The following is an 18161-nucleotide window of genomic DNA, read 5'->3' as shown; positions in this document are numbered from 1 at the left end:
AAAATAGTCTAAAACGTCTCCAAATAAGATTTGAAGCTATTCTAAGCACTTTGGTGTTTTTATGTTAACAAGTTTTTTCGAAAGCCACAAAATGGTCTAAAACGTTTTTAAATACGATATTAAGCTATTTTGTGCTCTTTGATGTTTTTGTGTGAAAAGTTTTATCGAATTGCTCAAAATGGTCTAAAACGGTTTATAATGAGATTTTAAGCACTTTGATGTTTTTGTGTAACCAAGTTTTTTCGAAAATCACAAAATGGTCTAAAACGTCTCCAAATGCGATTTGAAGCTATTCTAAGCACTTTGGTGTTTTTATGTTAACAAGTTTTTTCGAAAATCACAAAATGGTCTAAAACGTCTCCAAATGCGATTTGAAGCTATTCTAAGCACTTTGGTGTTTTTATGTTAACAAGTTCTTTCGAAAATCACAAAATGGTCTAAAACGTTTTTAAATACGATATTAAGCTATTTTGTGCTCTTTGATGTTTTTGTGTGAAAAGTTTTATCGAATTGCTCAAAATGGTCTAAAACGGTTTCTAATGATATTTTAAGCACTTTGATGTTTTTGTGTAACCAAGTTTTTTCGAAAATCACAAAATGGTTTAAAACGTCTCCAAATGCGATATGAAGCTATTCTAAGCACTTTGGTGTTTTTATGTTAACAAGTTTTTTCGAAAATCACAAAATGGTCTAAAACGTCTCCAAATGCGATTTGAAGCTATTCTGCACACTTTGATGTTTTGTGTGAAAAATTTTTGTCGAAATGCTCAAAATGGTCTAAAACGTTTTTAAATACGATATTTAGCTATTTTGTGCTCTTTGATGTTTTTGTGTGAAAAGTTTTATCGAATTGCTCAATTTATTTAAAAACGTTTTAGACCATTTTGAGCACTTCGACAAAAATTTTTCACACAAAACATCAAAGTGTGCAGACACAGCTGTTCCAGAAATATGAATTAAGTGTAGCGCCCCCAACGTTTCATAGCGTTTTATGGAGTAGTGATTCCGAAAACATATTGTATACAAACCACACAAGGAACCCGGAAGCAATCAAGCATAAAAGGACTGTATTTTAATAGCCAATAAAAACAAATAAAGACCGCGAAAGTCAGAAAAATAATGAATATTCATTAGAACAACCCTGGGTGAAGGTAAAAAACATGTTGTCGTCGTTTTATCACGTGGATTTTAAGAGGTAATGTAATTGAAAGTTAACCAAAATTGTACACCCAACGCCAGTTTTTTTCTCAAGTGATACATTTAAAAAGTAGGTATAAACGTTGTTTTCCATATCAGTTTAAAAATAATTTTTTCTGTTGAATTCTTTGATTTAGTTGGATACTTTAGTTATCCTTGAATGTTTTAAGAAGGTTCGTATTCATATAGCCTGGCTGGATTTTTTCCTATGCTAGCTTATAATAGGCTATGCCCAGGCCCCTTTGCGTGGTTAAAACCGGCTGTGTAAGACTAATGGCTGTTTATTTTTAACACGTAAACATGTCTATTCGGGGGCCAGAGTGACAGTAGACCTGTTATAAAGCTGATTAATTACTTGTTCCTGGTCCTAATTAAAAATTAGGCCTAGCCTAGGCCTAAGCTATTTTAATAATCATTCATATTGGGAGGGGAGTACAGAGTAGTCCAGGCTACAGGCCTAGCTAGGCCTAAATACTATATATATAGGCTAGGCTACATCATCAGCAGGTTAAATGCCTAGCAGCCTACCTAGCATGTCTTAGTCAAAGATCTGTAATATATTAATAGAAAGAAGCTATAGAGTACTGTGACATTAGATATTTAATTATAAATGCATATTTCTTTCATATTTGTATTGTATATTATTTATTATTTTGATATGCAATCACAATCTAAATCAGTAAATAACATCAATTTCCGTTATCAATCAATAATATATAAACCAAATTAAAATAAAATAACTTCCAAAAAATGAAATTCAATTACAATTCATATACCATTTGTTAAATATTTACAAAATCATTGTTTTAGCAATAACAACAAAAAAACACTACTATTCATACAGTATACTGTACATAATATATGCAATACTGTAACAATTAACTGAGAAATAGCAAACTATTCCTATTTCCTCAAACTTTTCTGCACTTAGTTACCGGCCTAGTTACTTCATGCTGGATCTCAGGTGAAATAAACGTCAAATGTGACTTCATGATTTCCCACAAAACTCTTTCCGTGGTACTGCTGTCGAGGAATTTATTTTTTTATAAATACCTCGTCCATTTTTGTACATAGAGTTTCAAATCTCTTGGTTCATAGTAGTTTGCTATATAAAATATATAAAAGAAATATGGCATTAATTTTTATAGTATTGCATGTTTTAGACATAATTTTAAAGGTGTATAATGTAGGACTGACAAAGTCTTTGACCTCTTGTTCTTTTAGATTTATTCTGTGGCCAGTCTCTGCAATCTTACTATGCTGTTTTGTCACAAGTGACACTGAGAGTTAATTTCTTAAATGCTCAAGATTCTCTTCTAAAGACTGGATTTTAATCATTGTAGCATGTCGATGTGCTGCAGCTTCTGATTTTCTCAAAGTCTGCTAGATGATCACCTGAGATTAAACAATATTGGTCAACCAAATAAATTTCAATCTGCATCAAAAATGAGCATCAAAATTATTATATTTAAAAAATTAAGTTAAAAAAAAAAGTTAACTATTTCTTGTAGCAGATATTGATAATATATGGATAATTCATAGGAAAATAAGTTCCAGCCAAAGGTTTGCTTTATTATGCATATAAATAGGATAAACAATTTTGAAATTCTATGCTCAAAGGGACAATGTGTATTTAAAGAGCAACTTGACCAATTGAGTTAATATGTAATTTCAATGTAAAGTTGAAACAACATTTGAATTTACCAGTCAAGATGTCAGCATCCTGTCGCATGTTGAATATTATAACATATTGACACCTGGAAAAATAGTTGATTGAGGAAATATTTAATAAAGAAAAGAGGTATATTTATAAATTACTGTAACAATTGTTTGTTTTGACAGTTATTTTATACTAACATTGTTCTTTAATATGGAAGTACAAACACACATTTCATTGTTGGAGTGTGTATTAAACTTTCTAAAGAGGGTGGTTATGATTATTTACCTACCCTGTTTTATTCAATGTCTACCAGGTATGGCCTAACAACGCTGTGCGATATTGTTTTGCTTCTTTTTTTTTCACTGCCATGGTCTAAAAAACAATAGATGCAACTGTACTTTCCTTTAAAAATAAATCAATTTTTAAATCTACAGTACTTCAGTTTTGTGTCCAAAAAAAATCCAAACAAGAGAGCTAATAGCCAATATATAGCCATTATTATACAAATGTATTAATATTAAGGCCTAGCCTAGGCTGTAGGACTGTCACTCAGTCACACCAGCTAGCCTAAAAATGCACCAGGAAAGCAATAATTATTATTATAAACACATGCCATTAATTATTTGGTAACAGTTATAATGATTAAATTTAGGATTAGGGTAATAAAAGGTTTAACTATTACGAATTTTCTATGTTTGGGCCTAGCTTCATTCTAGGCCCACATTACTGTCACGGTCATCGCGGGCGTCAACGCACGTTCTAAACCTATCGCCAAACAGTTTTCTCGCCGATAACAATAACAATGTATAAAGGGGTTGCAAAATATGCGAGTTTTACTAAAAACTGAACCAGGCTATATTAACAAAACTTGTATTATTTTGTTTATATAATAATGATGGACTATATTCTAGTTCGTTCTTTTTCTAAAAAAATGAATTCTATCCAAAAAATAAGTAAAGAATACAATGATATTTTCTACTTACGATTGTTTACTATTTCATTACACAGTTTATCTCGACTTCCTGGTTTATGTGCGGGAGATTATTTCAGTAAAATGGACAATATCGTCGTTTATTTATTAATTTATAGTAAAGAAACAATAAAATATTTATTTTTTAATTGAACATACACTTTTTTTAATCGTTTGGTTTTGTAAAAAATGTTTTTACTACATAAAAACTCACGATAGCGAAATTTAATTTGGCGTTCGCGAAATAATGGTTTGTAAACAAAAATTATATGTTCGCGCGACTCGGGGAGCCTCGTCTGCTAACACTGAGGGCGCTTGACTTTTTCTAATATCCTAACACTAGTTGAAACAGCTGTGCAGAATAGCTTCAAATCGCATTTGGAGACGTTTTAGACCATTTTGTGATTTTCGAAAAAACTTGTTAACATAAAAACACCAAAGTGCTTAGAATAGCTTCAAATCGCATTTGGAGACGTTTTAGACCATTTTGTGATTTTCGAAAAAACTTGGTTACACAAAAACATCAAATTGCTTAAAATCTCATTAGAAACCGTTTTAGACCATTTTGAGGATTTCGATAAAACTTTTCACACAAAAACATCAAAGAGCACAAAAGAGCTTAATATCGTATTTTAAAACGTTTTAGACCATTTTGAGCATTTCGACAAAAATTTTTCACACAAAACATCAAAGTGTACAGAATAGCTTCAAATCGCATTTAGAGACGTTTTAGACCATTTTGTGATTTTCGAAAAAACTTGTTACCATAAAAACACCAAAGTACTTAGAATAGCTTCAAATCGCATTTGGAGACGTTTTAGACCATTTTGTGATTTTCGAAAAAACTTGGTTACCCAAAAACATCAAAGTCCTTAAAATCACATTAGAAACCGTTTTAGACCATTTTGAGGATTTCGATAAAACTTTTCACACAAAAACATCAAAGAGCACAAAATAGCTTAATATCGTATTTAAAAACGTTTTAGACCATTTTGAGCATTTCGACAAAAATTTTTCACACAAAACACCAAAGTGCTAAGAATAACTTCAAATCTCATTTAGAGACGTTATAGACCTATTTGTGATTTTCGAAAAAACTTGTTAACATAAAAACACCAAAGTGTTAGAATAGCTTCAAATCGCATTTGGAGACGTTTTAAACCATTTTGCGATTTTCGAAAAAACTTGTTAACATAAAAACACCAAAGTGATTAGAATAGCATCAAATCGAATTTGGAGACGCTTTAGACCATTTCGGTGATTTTCGAAAAAACTTGTTAACATAAAAACATCAACGTGCTTAAAATCTCATTAGAAACCGTTTTAGACCATTTTGAGCAATTCGATAAAACTTTTCACACAAAAATTATCAAAGAGCACAAAATAACTTAATATCGTATTTAAAAACGTTTTAGACCATTTTGAGCATTTCGACAAAAAATTTTCACACAAAACATCAAAGTGTACAGAATAGCTTCAAATCGCATTTAGAGACGTTTTAGACCATTTTGTGATTTTCGAAAAAACTTGTTAACATAAAAACACCAAAGTACTTAGAATAGCTTCAAATCGCATTTGGAGACGTTTTAGACCATTTTGTGATTTTCGAAAAAACTTGGTTACCCAAAAACATCAAAGTCCTTAAAATCACATTAGAAACCGTTTTAGACCATTTTGAGGATTTCGATAAAACTTTTCACACAAAAACATCAAAGAGCACAAAATAGCTTAATATCGTATTTAAAAACGTTTTAGACCATTTTGAGCATCTCGACAAAAATTGTTCACACAAAACACCAAAGTGCTAAGAATAACTTCAAATCTCATTTAGAGACGTTATAGACCTATTTGTGATTTTCGAAAAAACTTGTTAACACAAAAACACCAAAGTGTTAGAATAGCTTCAAATCGCATTTGGAGACGTTTTAAACCATTTTGCGATTTTCGAAAAAACTTGTTAACATAAAAACACCAAAGTGATTAGAATAGCATCAAATCGAATTTGGAGACGCTTTATACCATTTGGGTGATTTTCGAAAAAACTTGTTAACATAAAAACATCAAAGTGCTTAAAATCTCATTAGAAACCGTTTTAGACCATTTTGAGCAATTCGATAAAACTTTTCACACAAAAACATCAAAGAGCACAAAATAACTTAATATCGTATTTAAAAACGTTTTAGACCATTTTGAGCATTTCGACAAAAATTTTTCACACAAAACATCAAAGTGTGCAGAATAGCTTCAAATCGCATTTGGAGACGTTTTAGACCATTTTGTGATTTTCGAAAAAACTTGGTTACACAAAAACATCAAAGTGCTTAAAATCTCATTATGAACCGTTTTAGACCATTTTGAGCAATTCGATAAAACTTTTCACACAAAAACATCAAAGAGCACAAAATAGCTTAATATCGTATTTAAAAACGTTTTAGACCATTTTGAGCATTTCGACAAAAATTTTTCACACAAAACATCAAAGTGTGCAGAATAGCTTCAAATCGCATTTGGAGACGTTTTAGACCATTTTGTGATTTTCGAAAAAACTTGGTTACACAAAAACATCAAAGTGCTTAAAATCTCATTATGAACCGTTTTAGACCATTTTGAGCAATTCGATAAAACTTTTCACACAAAAACATCAAAGAGCACAAAATAGCTTAATATCGTATTTAAAAACGTTTTAGACCATTTTGAGCATTTCGACAACAATTTTTCACACAAAACATCAAAGTGTGCAGAATAGCTTCAAATCGCATTTGGAGACGTTTTAGACCATTTTGTGATTTTCGAAAAAACTTGTTAACATAAAAACACCAAAGTGCTAAGAATAGCTTCAAATCGCATTTGGAGACATTTTAGACCATTTTGTGATTTTCGAAAAAACTTGTTAACATAAAAACACCAAAGTGCTTAGAATAGCTTCAAATCGCATTTGGAGACGTTTTAGACTTTTCTTTAAAACTTTTCACACAAAAACATCAAAGAGCACAAAATAGCTTAATATCGTATTTAAAAACGTTTTAGACCATTTTGAGCATTTCGACAAAAATTTTTCACAAAAACATCAAAGTGTACAGAATAGCTTCAAATCGCATTTGGAGACGTTTTAGACCATTTAGTGATTTTCGAAAAAACTTGTTTACACAAAAACATCAAAGTGCTTAAAATCTCATTATAATCCGTTTTAGACCATTTTGAGCAATTCGATAAAACTTTTCACACAAAAACATCAAAGAGCACAAAATAGCTTAACATCGTATTTAAAAACGTTTTAGACCATTTTGAGCATTTCGACAAAAATTTTTCACACAAAACATCAAAGTGTGCAGAATAGCTTCAAATCGCATTTGGAGACGTTTTAGACCATTTTGTGATTTTCGAAAAAACTTGTTAACATAAAAACACCAAAGTGCTAAGAATAGCTTCAAATCGCATTTGGAGACATTTTCGACCATTTTGTTATTTTCGAAAAAACTTGTTAACATAAAAACACCAAAGTGCTTAGAATAGCTTCAAATCGCATTTGGAGACGTTTTAGACCATTTTGTGATTTTCGAACAAACTTGGTTACAGAAAAACATCAAAGTGCTTAAAATCTCATTAGAAACCGTTCTAGACCATTTTGAGCAATTCGATAAAACTTTTCACACAAAAACATCACAAAGCACAAAATAGCTTAATATCGTATTTAAAAACGTTTTAGACCATTTTGAGCATTTCGACAAAAATATTTCACAAAAAACATCAAAGTGCTTAGAATAGCTTCAAATCGCATTTGGAGACGTTTTAGACCATTTTGTGATTTTCGAAAAAACTTGGTTACACAAAAACATCAAAGTGCTTAAAATCTCATTATAAACCGTTTTAGACCATTTTGAGCAATTCGATAAAACTTTTCACACAAAAACATCAAAGAGCACAAAATAGCTTAATATCGTATTTAAAAACGTTTTAGACCATTTTGAGCATTTCGACATAAATTTTTCACACAAAACATCAAAGTGTGCAGAATAGCTTCAAATCGCATTTGGAGACGTTTTAGACCATTTTGTGATTTTCGAAAAAACTTGTTAACATTAAAACACCAAAGTGCTTAGAATAGCTTCAAATCGCATTTGGAGACGTTTTAGACCATTTTGTGATTTTCGAAAAAACTTGGTTACAGAAAAACATCAAAGTGCTTAAAATCTCATTAGAAACCGTTTTTGAACATTTTGAGCAATTCGATAAAACTTTTCACACAAAAACATCAAAGAGCACAAAATAGCTTAATATCGTATTTAAAAACGTTTTAGACCATTTTGTGATTTTCGAAAAAACTTGTTAACATAAAAACACCAAAGTGCTTAGAATAGCTTCAAATCGCATTTGGAGACGTTTTAGACCATTTTGTGATTTTCGAAAAAACTTGTTAACATAAAAACACCAAAGTGATTAGAATAGCATCAAATCGAATTTGGAGACGCTTTAGACCATTTTGGTGATTTTCGAAAAAACTTGTTAACATAAAAACATCAAAGTGCTTAAAATCTCATTAGAAACCGTTTTAGACCATTTTGAGCAATTCGATAAAACTTTTCACACAAAAACATCAAAGAGCACAAAATAACTTAATATCGTATTTAAAAACGTTTTAGACCATTTTGAGCATTTCGACAAAAATTTTTCACACAAAACATCAAAGTGTGCAGAATAGCTTCAAATCGCATTTGGAGACGTTTTAGACCATTTTGTGATTTTCGAAAAAACTTGGTTACACAAAAACATCAAAGTGCTTAAAATCTCATTATAAACCGTTTTAGACCATTTTGAGCAATTCGATAAAACTTTTCACACAAAAACATCAAAGAGCACAAAATAGCTTAATATCGTATTTAAAAACGTTTTAGACCATTTTGAGCATTTCGACAAAAATTTTTCACACAAAACATCAATGTGTGCAGAATAGCTTCAAATCGCATTTGGAGACGTTTTAGACCATTTTGTGATTTTCGAAAAAACTTGTTAACATAAAAACACCAAAGTGCTTAGAATAGCTTCAAATCGCATTTGGAGACATTTTAGACCATTTTGTGATTTTCGAAAAAACTTGGTTACACAAAAACATCAAAGTGCTTAAAATCTCATTATAAACCGTTTTAGACCATTTTGAGCAATTCGATAAAACTTTTCACACAAAAACATCAAAGAGCACAAAATAGCTTAATATCGTATTTAAAAACGTTTTAGACCATTTTGTGATTTTCGAAAAAACTTGTTAACATAAAAACACCAAAGTGCTTAGAATAGCTTCAAATCGCATTTGGAGACGTTTTAGACCATTTTGTGATTTTCGAAAAAACTTGGTTACACAAAAACATCAAAGTGCTTAAAATCACATTAGAAACCGTTTTAGACCATTTTGAGGATTTCGATAAAACTTTTCACACAAAAACATCAAAGAGCACAAAATAGCTTAATATCGTATTTAAAAACGTTTTAGACCATTTTGAGCATCTCGACAAAAATTGTTCACACAAAACACCAAAGTGCTAAGAATAACTTCAAATCTCATTTAGAGACGTTATAGACCTATTTGTGATTTTCGAAAAAACTTGTTAACACAAAAACACCAAAGTGTTAGAATAGCTTCAAATCGCATTTGGAGACGTTTTAAACCATTTTGCGATTTTCGAAAAAACTTGTTAACATAAAAACACCAAAGTGATTAGAATAGCATCAAATCGAATTTGGAGACGCTTTATACCATTTGGGTGATTTTCGAAAAAACTTGTTAACATAAAAACATCAAAGTGCTTAAAATCTCATTAGAAACCGTTTTAGACCATTTTGAGCAATTCGATAAAACTTTTCACACAAAAACATCAAAGAGCACAAAATAACTTAATATCGTATTTAAAAACGTTTTAGACCATTTTGAGCATTTCGACAAAAATTTTTCACACAAAACATCAAAGTGTGCAGAATAGCTTCAAATCGCATTTGGAGACGTTTTAGACCATTTTGTGATTTTCGAAAAAACTTGGTTACACAAAAACATCAAAGTGCTTAAAATCTCATTATGAACCGTTTTAGACCATTTTGAGCAATTCGATAAAACTTTTCACACAAAAACATCAAAGAGCACAAAATAGCTTAATATCGTATTTAAAAACGTTTTAGACCATTTTGAGCATTTCGACAAAAATTTTTCACACAAAACATCAAAGTGTGCAGAATAGCTTCAAATCGCATTTGGAGACGTTTTAGACCATTTTGTGATTTTCGAAAAAACTTGGTTACACAAAAACATCAAAGTGCTTAAAATCTCATTATGAACCGTTTTAGACCATTTTGAGCAATTCGATAAAACTTTTCACACAAAAACATCAAAGAGCACAAAATAGCTTAATATCGTATTTAAAAACGTTTTAGACCATTTTGAGCATTTCGACAACAATTTTTCACACAAAACATCAAAGTGTGCAGAATAGCTTCAAATCGCATTTGGAGACGTTTTAGACCATTTTGTGATTTTCGAAAAAACTTGTTAACATAAAAACACCAAAGTGCTAAGAATAGCTTCAAATCGCATTTGGAGACATTTTAGACCATTTTGTGATTTTCGAAAAAACTTGTTAACATAAAAACACCAAAGTGCTTAGAATAGCTTCAAATCGCATTTGGAGACGTTTTAGACCATTTTGTGATTTTCGAAAAAACTTGGTTACACAAAAACACCAAAGTGCTAAGAATAGCTTCAAATCGCATTTGGAGACATTTTAGACCATTTTGTTATTTTCGAAAAAACTTGTTATCATAAAAACACCAAAGTGCTTAGAATAGCTTCAAATCGCATTTGGAGACGTTTTAGACCATTTTGTGATTTTCGAAAAAACTTGGTTACAGAAAAACATGAAAGTGCTTAAAATCTCATTAGAAACCGTTTTAGACCATTTTGAGCAATTCGATAAAACTTTTCACACAAAAACATCAAAGAGCACAAAATAGCTTAATATCGTATTTAAAAACGTTTTAGACCATTTTGTGATTTTCGAAAGAACTTGTTAACATAAAAACACCAAAGTGCTTAGAATAGCTTCAAATCGCATTTGGAGACGTTTTAGACCATTTTGTGATTTTCGAAAAAGCTTGGTTACACAAAAACATCAAAGTGCTTAAAATCTCATTATAAACCGTTTTAGACCATTTTGAGCTTTTCGATAAAACTTTTCACACAAAAACATCAAAGAGCACAAAATAGCTTAATATCGTATTTAAAAACGTTTTAGACCATTTTGAGCATTTCGACAAAAAATTTTCAGACAAAACATCAAAGTGTGCAGAATAGCTTCAAATCGCATTTGGAGACGTTTTAGACCATTTTGTGATTTTCGAAAAAACTTGTTAACATAAAAACACCAAAGTGCTAAGAATAGCTTCAAATCGCATTTGGAGACATTTTAGACCATTTTGTTATTTTCGAAAAAACTTGTTAACATAAAAACACCAAAGTGCTTAGAATAGCTTCAAATCGCATTTGGAGACATTTTAGACCATTTTTGTGATTTTCGAAAAAACTTGGTTACAGAAAAACATGAAAGTGCTTAAAATCTCATTAGAAACCGTTTTAGACCATTTTGAGCAATTCGATAAAACTTTTCACACAAAAACATCAAAGAGCACAAAATAGCTTAATATCGTATTTAAAAACGTTTTAGACCATTTTGAGCATTTCGACAAAAATTGTTCACACAAAACACCAAAGGGCTAAGAATAACTTCAAATCTCATTTAGAGACGTTATAGACCTATTTGTGATTTTCGAAAAAACTTGTTAACATAAAAACACCAAAGTGTTAGAATAGCTTCAAATCGCATTTGGAGACGTTTTAGACCATTTTGTGATTTTCGAAAAAACTTGTTAACATAAAAACACCAAAGTGATTAGAATAGCATCAAATCGAATTTGGAGACGCTTTAGACCATTTGGGTGATTTTCGAAAAAACTTGTTAACATAAAAACATCAAAGTGCTTAAAATCTCATTAGAAACCGTTTTAGACCATTTTGAGCAATTCGATAAAACTTTTCACACAAAAACATCAAAGAGCACAAAATAGCTTAATATCGTATTTAAAAACGTTTTAGACCATTTTGTGATTTTCGAAAAAACTTGTTAACATAAAAACACCAAAGTGCTTAGAATAGCTTCAAATCGCATTTGGAGACGTTTTAGACCATTTTGTGATTTTCGAACAAACTTGGTTACAGAAAAACATCAAAGTGCTTAAAATCTCATTAGAAACCGTTCTAGACCATTTTGAGCAATTCGATAAAACTTTTCACACAAAAACATCACAAAGCACAAAATAGCTTAATATCGTATTTAAAAACGTTTTAGACCATTTTGAGCATTTCGACAAAAATATTTCACAAAAAACATCAAAGTGCTTAGAATAGCTTCAAATCGCATTTGGAGACGTTTTAGACCATTTTGTGATTTTCGAAAAAACTTGGTTACACAAAAACATCAAAGTGCTTAAAATCTCATTATAAACCGTTTTAGACCATTTTGAGCAATTCGATAAAACTTTTCACACAAAAACATCAAAGAGCACAAAATAGCTTAATATCGTATTTAAAAACGTTTTACACAGCTGTTTCAACTAGTGTTAAGATATTAGAAAAAGTCAAGCGCCCTCAGTGTTAGCAGACGAGGCTCCCCGAGTCGCGCGAACATATAATTTTTGTTTACAAACCATTATTTCGCGAACGCCAAATTAAATTTCGCTATCGTGAGTTTTTATGTAGTAAAAACATTTTTTACAAAACAAAACGATTAAAAAAAGTGTATATTCAATTAAAAAATAAATATTTTATTGTTTCTTTACTATAAATTAATAAATAAACGACGATATTGTCCATTTTACTGAAATATTCTCCCGCACATAAACCAGGAAGTCGAGATAAACTGTGTAATGAAATAGTAAACAATCGTAAGTAGAAAATATCATTGTATTCTTTACTTATTTTTTGGATATAATTCATTTTTTTAGAAAAAGAACGAACTAGAATATAGTCCATCATTATTATATAAACAAAATAATACAAGTTTTGTTAATATAGCCTGGTTCAGTTTTTAGTAAAACTCGCATATTTTGCAACCCCTTTATACATTGTTATTGTTATCGGCGAGAAAACGGTTTGGCGATAGGCTTAGAACGTGCGTTGACGCCCGCGATGACCGTGACAGTAATGTGGGCCTAGAATGACGCTAGGCCCAAACATAGAAAATTCGTAATAGTTAAACCTTTTATTACCCTAATCCTAAATTTAATCATTATAACTGTTACCAAATAATTAATGGCATGTGTTTATAATAATAATTATTGCTTTCCTGGTGCATTTTTAGGCTAGCTGGTGTGACTGAGTGACAGTCCTACAGCCTAGGCTAGGCCTTAATATTAATACATTTGTATAATAATGGTTTAATATTTTGGCTATTAGCTCTCTTGTTTGGATTTGTTTGGACACAAAACTGAAGTACTTTAGATTTAAAAATTGATTTATTTTTAAAGGGAAGTACAGTTGCATCTATTGTTTTTTAGACCATGGCAGTGAAAAAAAAAGAAGCAAAACAATATCGCACAGCGTTGTTAGGCCATACCTGGTAGACATTGAATAAAACAGGGTAGGTAAATAATCATAACCACCTCTTTAGAAAGTTTAATACACACTCCAAACAATGAAATGTGTGTTTGTACTTCCATATTAAAGAACAATGTTAGTATAAAATAACTGTCAAAACAAACAATTGTTACAGTAATTTATAAATATACCTCTTTTTCTTTATTAAATATTTCCTCAATCAACTATTTTTCCAGGTGTCAATATGTTATAATATTCAACACGCGACAGGATGCCGACATCTTGACTGGTAAATTCAAATGTTGTTTCAACTTTACATTGACATTACATATTAACTCAATTGGTCAAGTTGCTCTTTAAATACACATTGTCCCTTTGAGCATAGAATTTCAAAATTGTTTATCCTATTTATATGCATAATAAAGCAAACCTTTGGCTGGAACTTATTTTCCTATGAATTATCCATATATTATCATTATCTGCTACAAGAAATAGTGAACATTTTTTAAATATAATAATTTTGATGCTCATTTTTGATGCAGATTGAAATTTATTTGGTTGACCAATATTGTTAAATCTCAGGTGATCATCTAGCAGACTTTGAGAAAATCAGAAGCTGCAGCACATCGACATGCTACAATGATTAAAATCCAGTCTTTAGAAGAGAATCTTGAGCATTTAAGAAATTAACTCTCAGTGTCACTTGTGACAAAACAGCATAGTAAGATTGCAGAAACTGGCCACAGAATAAATCTAAAAGAACAAGAGGTCAAAGACTTGGTCAGTCCTACATTATACACCTTTAAAATTATGTCTAAAACATGCAATACTATAAAAATAAATGCCATATTTCTTTTATATATTTTATATAGCGAACTACTATGAACCAAGAGATTTGAAACTCTATGTACAAAAATGGACGAGGTATTTAGACAAAATAAATTCCTCGACAGCAGTACCACGGAAGAGAATTTTGCGGGAAATCATGAAGTCACATTTGACGTTTATTTCACCTGAGATCCAGCATGAAGTAACTAGGCCGGTAACTAAGTGCAGAAAAGTTTGAGGAAATAGGAATAGTTTGCTATTTCTCAGTTAATTGTTACAGTATTGCATATATGTACAGTATACTGTATGCATAGTAGTATTTTTTGTTGTTATTGCTAGAACAATGATTTTGTAAATAAATGGTATATGAATTGTAATTGAATTGAATTTTTTGGAAGTTATTTTATTTTAATTTGGTTTATATATTATTGATTGATAACGGAAATTGATGTTATTTACTGATTTATATTGTGATTGCATATCAAAATAATAAATAATATACAATACAAATATGAAAGAAATATGCATTTATAATTAAATATCTAATGTCACAGTACTCTATAGCTTCTTTCTATTAATATATTACAGATCTTTGACTAAGACATGCTAGGTAGGCTGCTAGGCATTTAACCTGCTGATGATGTAGCCTAGCCTATATATAGTATAGGCCTAGCTAGGCCTGTAGCCTGGACTACTCTGTACTCCCCTCCCAATATGAATGATTATTAAAATAGCTTAGGCCTAATTTTTAATTAGGACCAGGAACAAGTAATTAATCAGCTTTATAACAGGTCTACTGTCACTCAGGCCCCCGTATAGACATGTTTACGTGTTAAAAATAAACAGCCATTAGTCTTACACAGCTGGTTTTAACCACGCAAAGGGGCCTGGGCATAGCCTATTATAAGCTAGCATAGGAAAAAATCCAGCCAGGCTATATGAATACGAACCTTCTTAAAACATTCAAGGATAACTAAAGTATCCAACTAAATCAAAGAATTCAACAGAAAAAATTATTTTTAAACTGATATGGAAAACAACATTTATACCTACTTTTTAAATGTATCACTTGAGAAAAAAACTGGCGTTGGGTGTACAATTTTGGTTAACTTTCAATTACATTACCTCTTAAAATCCACGTGATAAAACGCCGACAACATGTTTTTCACCTTCACCCAGGGTTGTTCTAATGAATATTCATTATTTTTCTGACTTTCGCGGTCTTTATTTGTTTTTATTGGCTATTAAAATACAGTCCTTTTATGCTTGATTGCTTCCGGGTTCCTCGTGTGGTTTGTATACAATATGTTTTCTGAATCACTACTCCATAAAACGCTATGAAACGTTGGGGGCGCTACACTTAATTCATATTTCTGGAACAGCTGTGTTTAGACCATTTTGAGCATTTCGACAAAAATTTTTCACAAAAAACATCAAAGTGTACAGAATAGCTTCAAATCGCATTTGGAGACGTTTTAGACCATTTAGTGATTTTCGAAAAAACTTGTTTACACAAAAACATCAAAGTGCTTAAAATCTCATTATAAACCGTTTTAGACCATTTTGAGCAATTCGATAAAACTTTTCACACAAAAACATCAAAGAGCACACAATAGCTTAATATCGTATTTAAAAACGTTTTAGACCATTTTGAGCATTTCGACAAAAATTTTTCACACAAAACATCAAAGTGTGCAGAATAGCTTCAAATCGCATTTGGAGGCGTTTTAGACCATTTTGTGATTTTCGAAAAAACTTGTTAACATAAAAACACCAAAGTGCTAAGAATAGCTTCAAATCGCATTTGGAGACATTTTAGACCATTTTGTTATTTTCGAAAAAACATGTTAACATAAAAACACCAAAGTGCTTAGAATAGCTTCAAATCGCATTTGGAGACGTTTTAGACCATTTTGTGATTTTCGAAAAAACTTGGTTACAGAAAAACATCAAAGTGCTTAAAATCTAATTAGAAACCGTTTTAGACCATTTTGAGCAATTCGATAAAACTTTTCACACAAAAACATCAAAGAGCACAAAATAGCTTAATATCGTATTTAAAAACGTTTTAGACCATTTTGTGATTTTCGAAAAAACTTGTTAACATAAAAACTCCAAAGTGCTTAGAATAGCTTCAAATCGCATTTGGAGACGTTTTAGACCATTTTGTGATTTTCGAAAAAACTTGGTTACATAAAAACACCAAAGTGCTAAGAATAGCTTCAAATCGCATTTGGAGACGTTTTAGACCATTTTGTGATTTTCGAAAAAACTTGGTTACAGAAAAACATCAAAGTGCTAAGAATAGCTTCAAATCGCATTTGGAGACATTTTAGACCATTTTGTTATTTTCGAAAAAACTTGTTAACATAAAAACACCAAAGTGCTTAGAATAGCTTCAAATCGCATTTGGAGACGTTTTAGACCATTTTGTGATTTTCGAAAAAACTTGTTAACATAAAAACACCAAACTGCTTAAAATCTCATTAGAAACCGTTTTAGACCATTTTGAGCAATTCGATAAAACTTTTCACACAAAAACATCAAAGAGCACAAAATAGCTTAATATCGTATTTAAAAACGTTTTAGACCATTTTGAGCATTTCGACAAAAATTTTTCACAAAAAACATCAAAGTGTACAGAATAGCTTCAAATCGCATTTGGAGACGTTTTAGACCATTTAGTGATTTTCGAAAAAACTTGTTTACACAAAAACATCAAAGTGCTTAAAATCTCATTATAAACCGTTTTAGACCATTTTGAGCAATTCGATAAAACTTTTCACACAAAAACATCAAAGAGCACAAAATAGCTTAATATCGTATTTAAAAACGTTTTAGACCATTTTGAGCATTTCGACAAAAATTTTTCACACAAAACATCAAAGTGTGCAGAATAGCTTCAAATCGCATTTGGAGACGTTTTAGACCATTTTGTGATTTTCGAAAAAACTTGTTAACATAAAAACACCAAAGTGCTAAGAATAGCTTCAAATCGCATTTGGAGACATTTTCGACCATTTTGTTATTTTCGAAAAAACTTGTTAACATAAAAACACCAAAGTGCTTAGAATAGCTTCAAATCGCATTTGGAGACGTTTTAGACCATTTTGTGATTTTCGAACAAACTTGGTTACAGAAAAACATCAAAGTGCTTAAAATCTCATTAGAAACCGTTTTAGACCATTTTGAGCAATTCGATAAAACTTTTCACACAAAAACATCAAAGAGCACAAATTAGCTTAATATCGTATTTAAAAACGTTTTAGACCATTTTGAGCATTTCGACAAAAATATTTCACAAAAAACATCAAAGTGCATAGAATAGCTTCAAATCGCATTTGGAGACGTTTTAGACCATTTTGTGATTTTCGAAAAAACTTGTTAACATAAAAACACCAAAGTGCTTAGAATAGCTTCAAATCGCATTTGGAGACGTTTTAGACCATTTTGAGCAATTCGATAAAACTTTTCACACAAAAACATCAAAGAGCACAAAATAGCTTAATATCGTATTTAAAAACGTTTTAGACCATTTTGAGCATTTCGACAAAAAATTTTCACACAAAACATCAAAGAGCACAAAATAGCTTAATATCGTATTTAAAAACGTTTTAGACCATTTTGAGCATTTCGACAAAAATTTTTCACAAAAACCATCAAAGTGTACAGAATAGCTTCAAATCGCATTTGGAGACGTTTTAGACCATTTTGTGATTTTCGAAAAAACTTGTTAACATAAAAACACCAAAGTGCTTAGAATAGCTTCAAATCGCATTTGGAGACGTTTTAGACCATTTTGTGATTTTCGAAAAAACTTGGTTACACAAAAACATAAAAGTGCTTAAAATCTCATTATAAACCGTTTTAGACCA

General features: G+C 30.7%; 1 long non-coding RNA gene across 1 annotated transcript; it reads right to left on the bottom strand.

Annotated features, from left to right (window-relative positions):
* Positions 1–2520: 2520 nt before the first annotated feature.
* LOC144844819 (uncharacterized) lies at positions 2521–3250 on the bottom strand. Its single transcript, XR_013612468.1, has 3 exons — positions 3147–3250; positions 2902–2954; positions 2521–2592 (listed from the first exon to the last, which is right to left on the bottom strand). It is a non-coding gene; the product is annotated as an uncharacterized LOC144844819 (long non-coding RNA).
* Between the last annotated feature and the right edge of the window lie 14911 nt (positions 3251–18161).

Source organism: Antedon bifida, chromosome 6, assembly GCF_963402885.1.
Source record: "Antedon bifida chromosome 6, ecAntBifi1.1, whole genome shotgun sequence".
Lineage (NCBI taxonomy): Eukaryota > Metazoa > Echinodermata > Crinoidea > Comatulida > Antedonidae > Antedon > Antedon bifida.
This window is presented reverse-complemented; position numbering and strand designations above follow the sequence as displayed.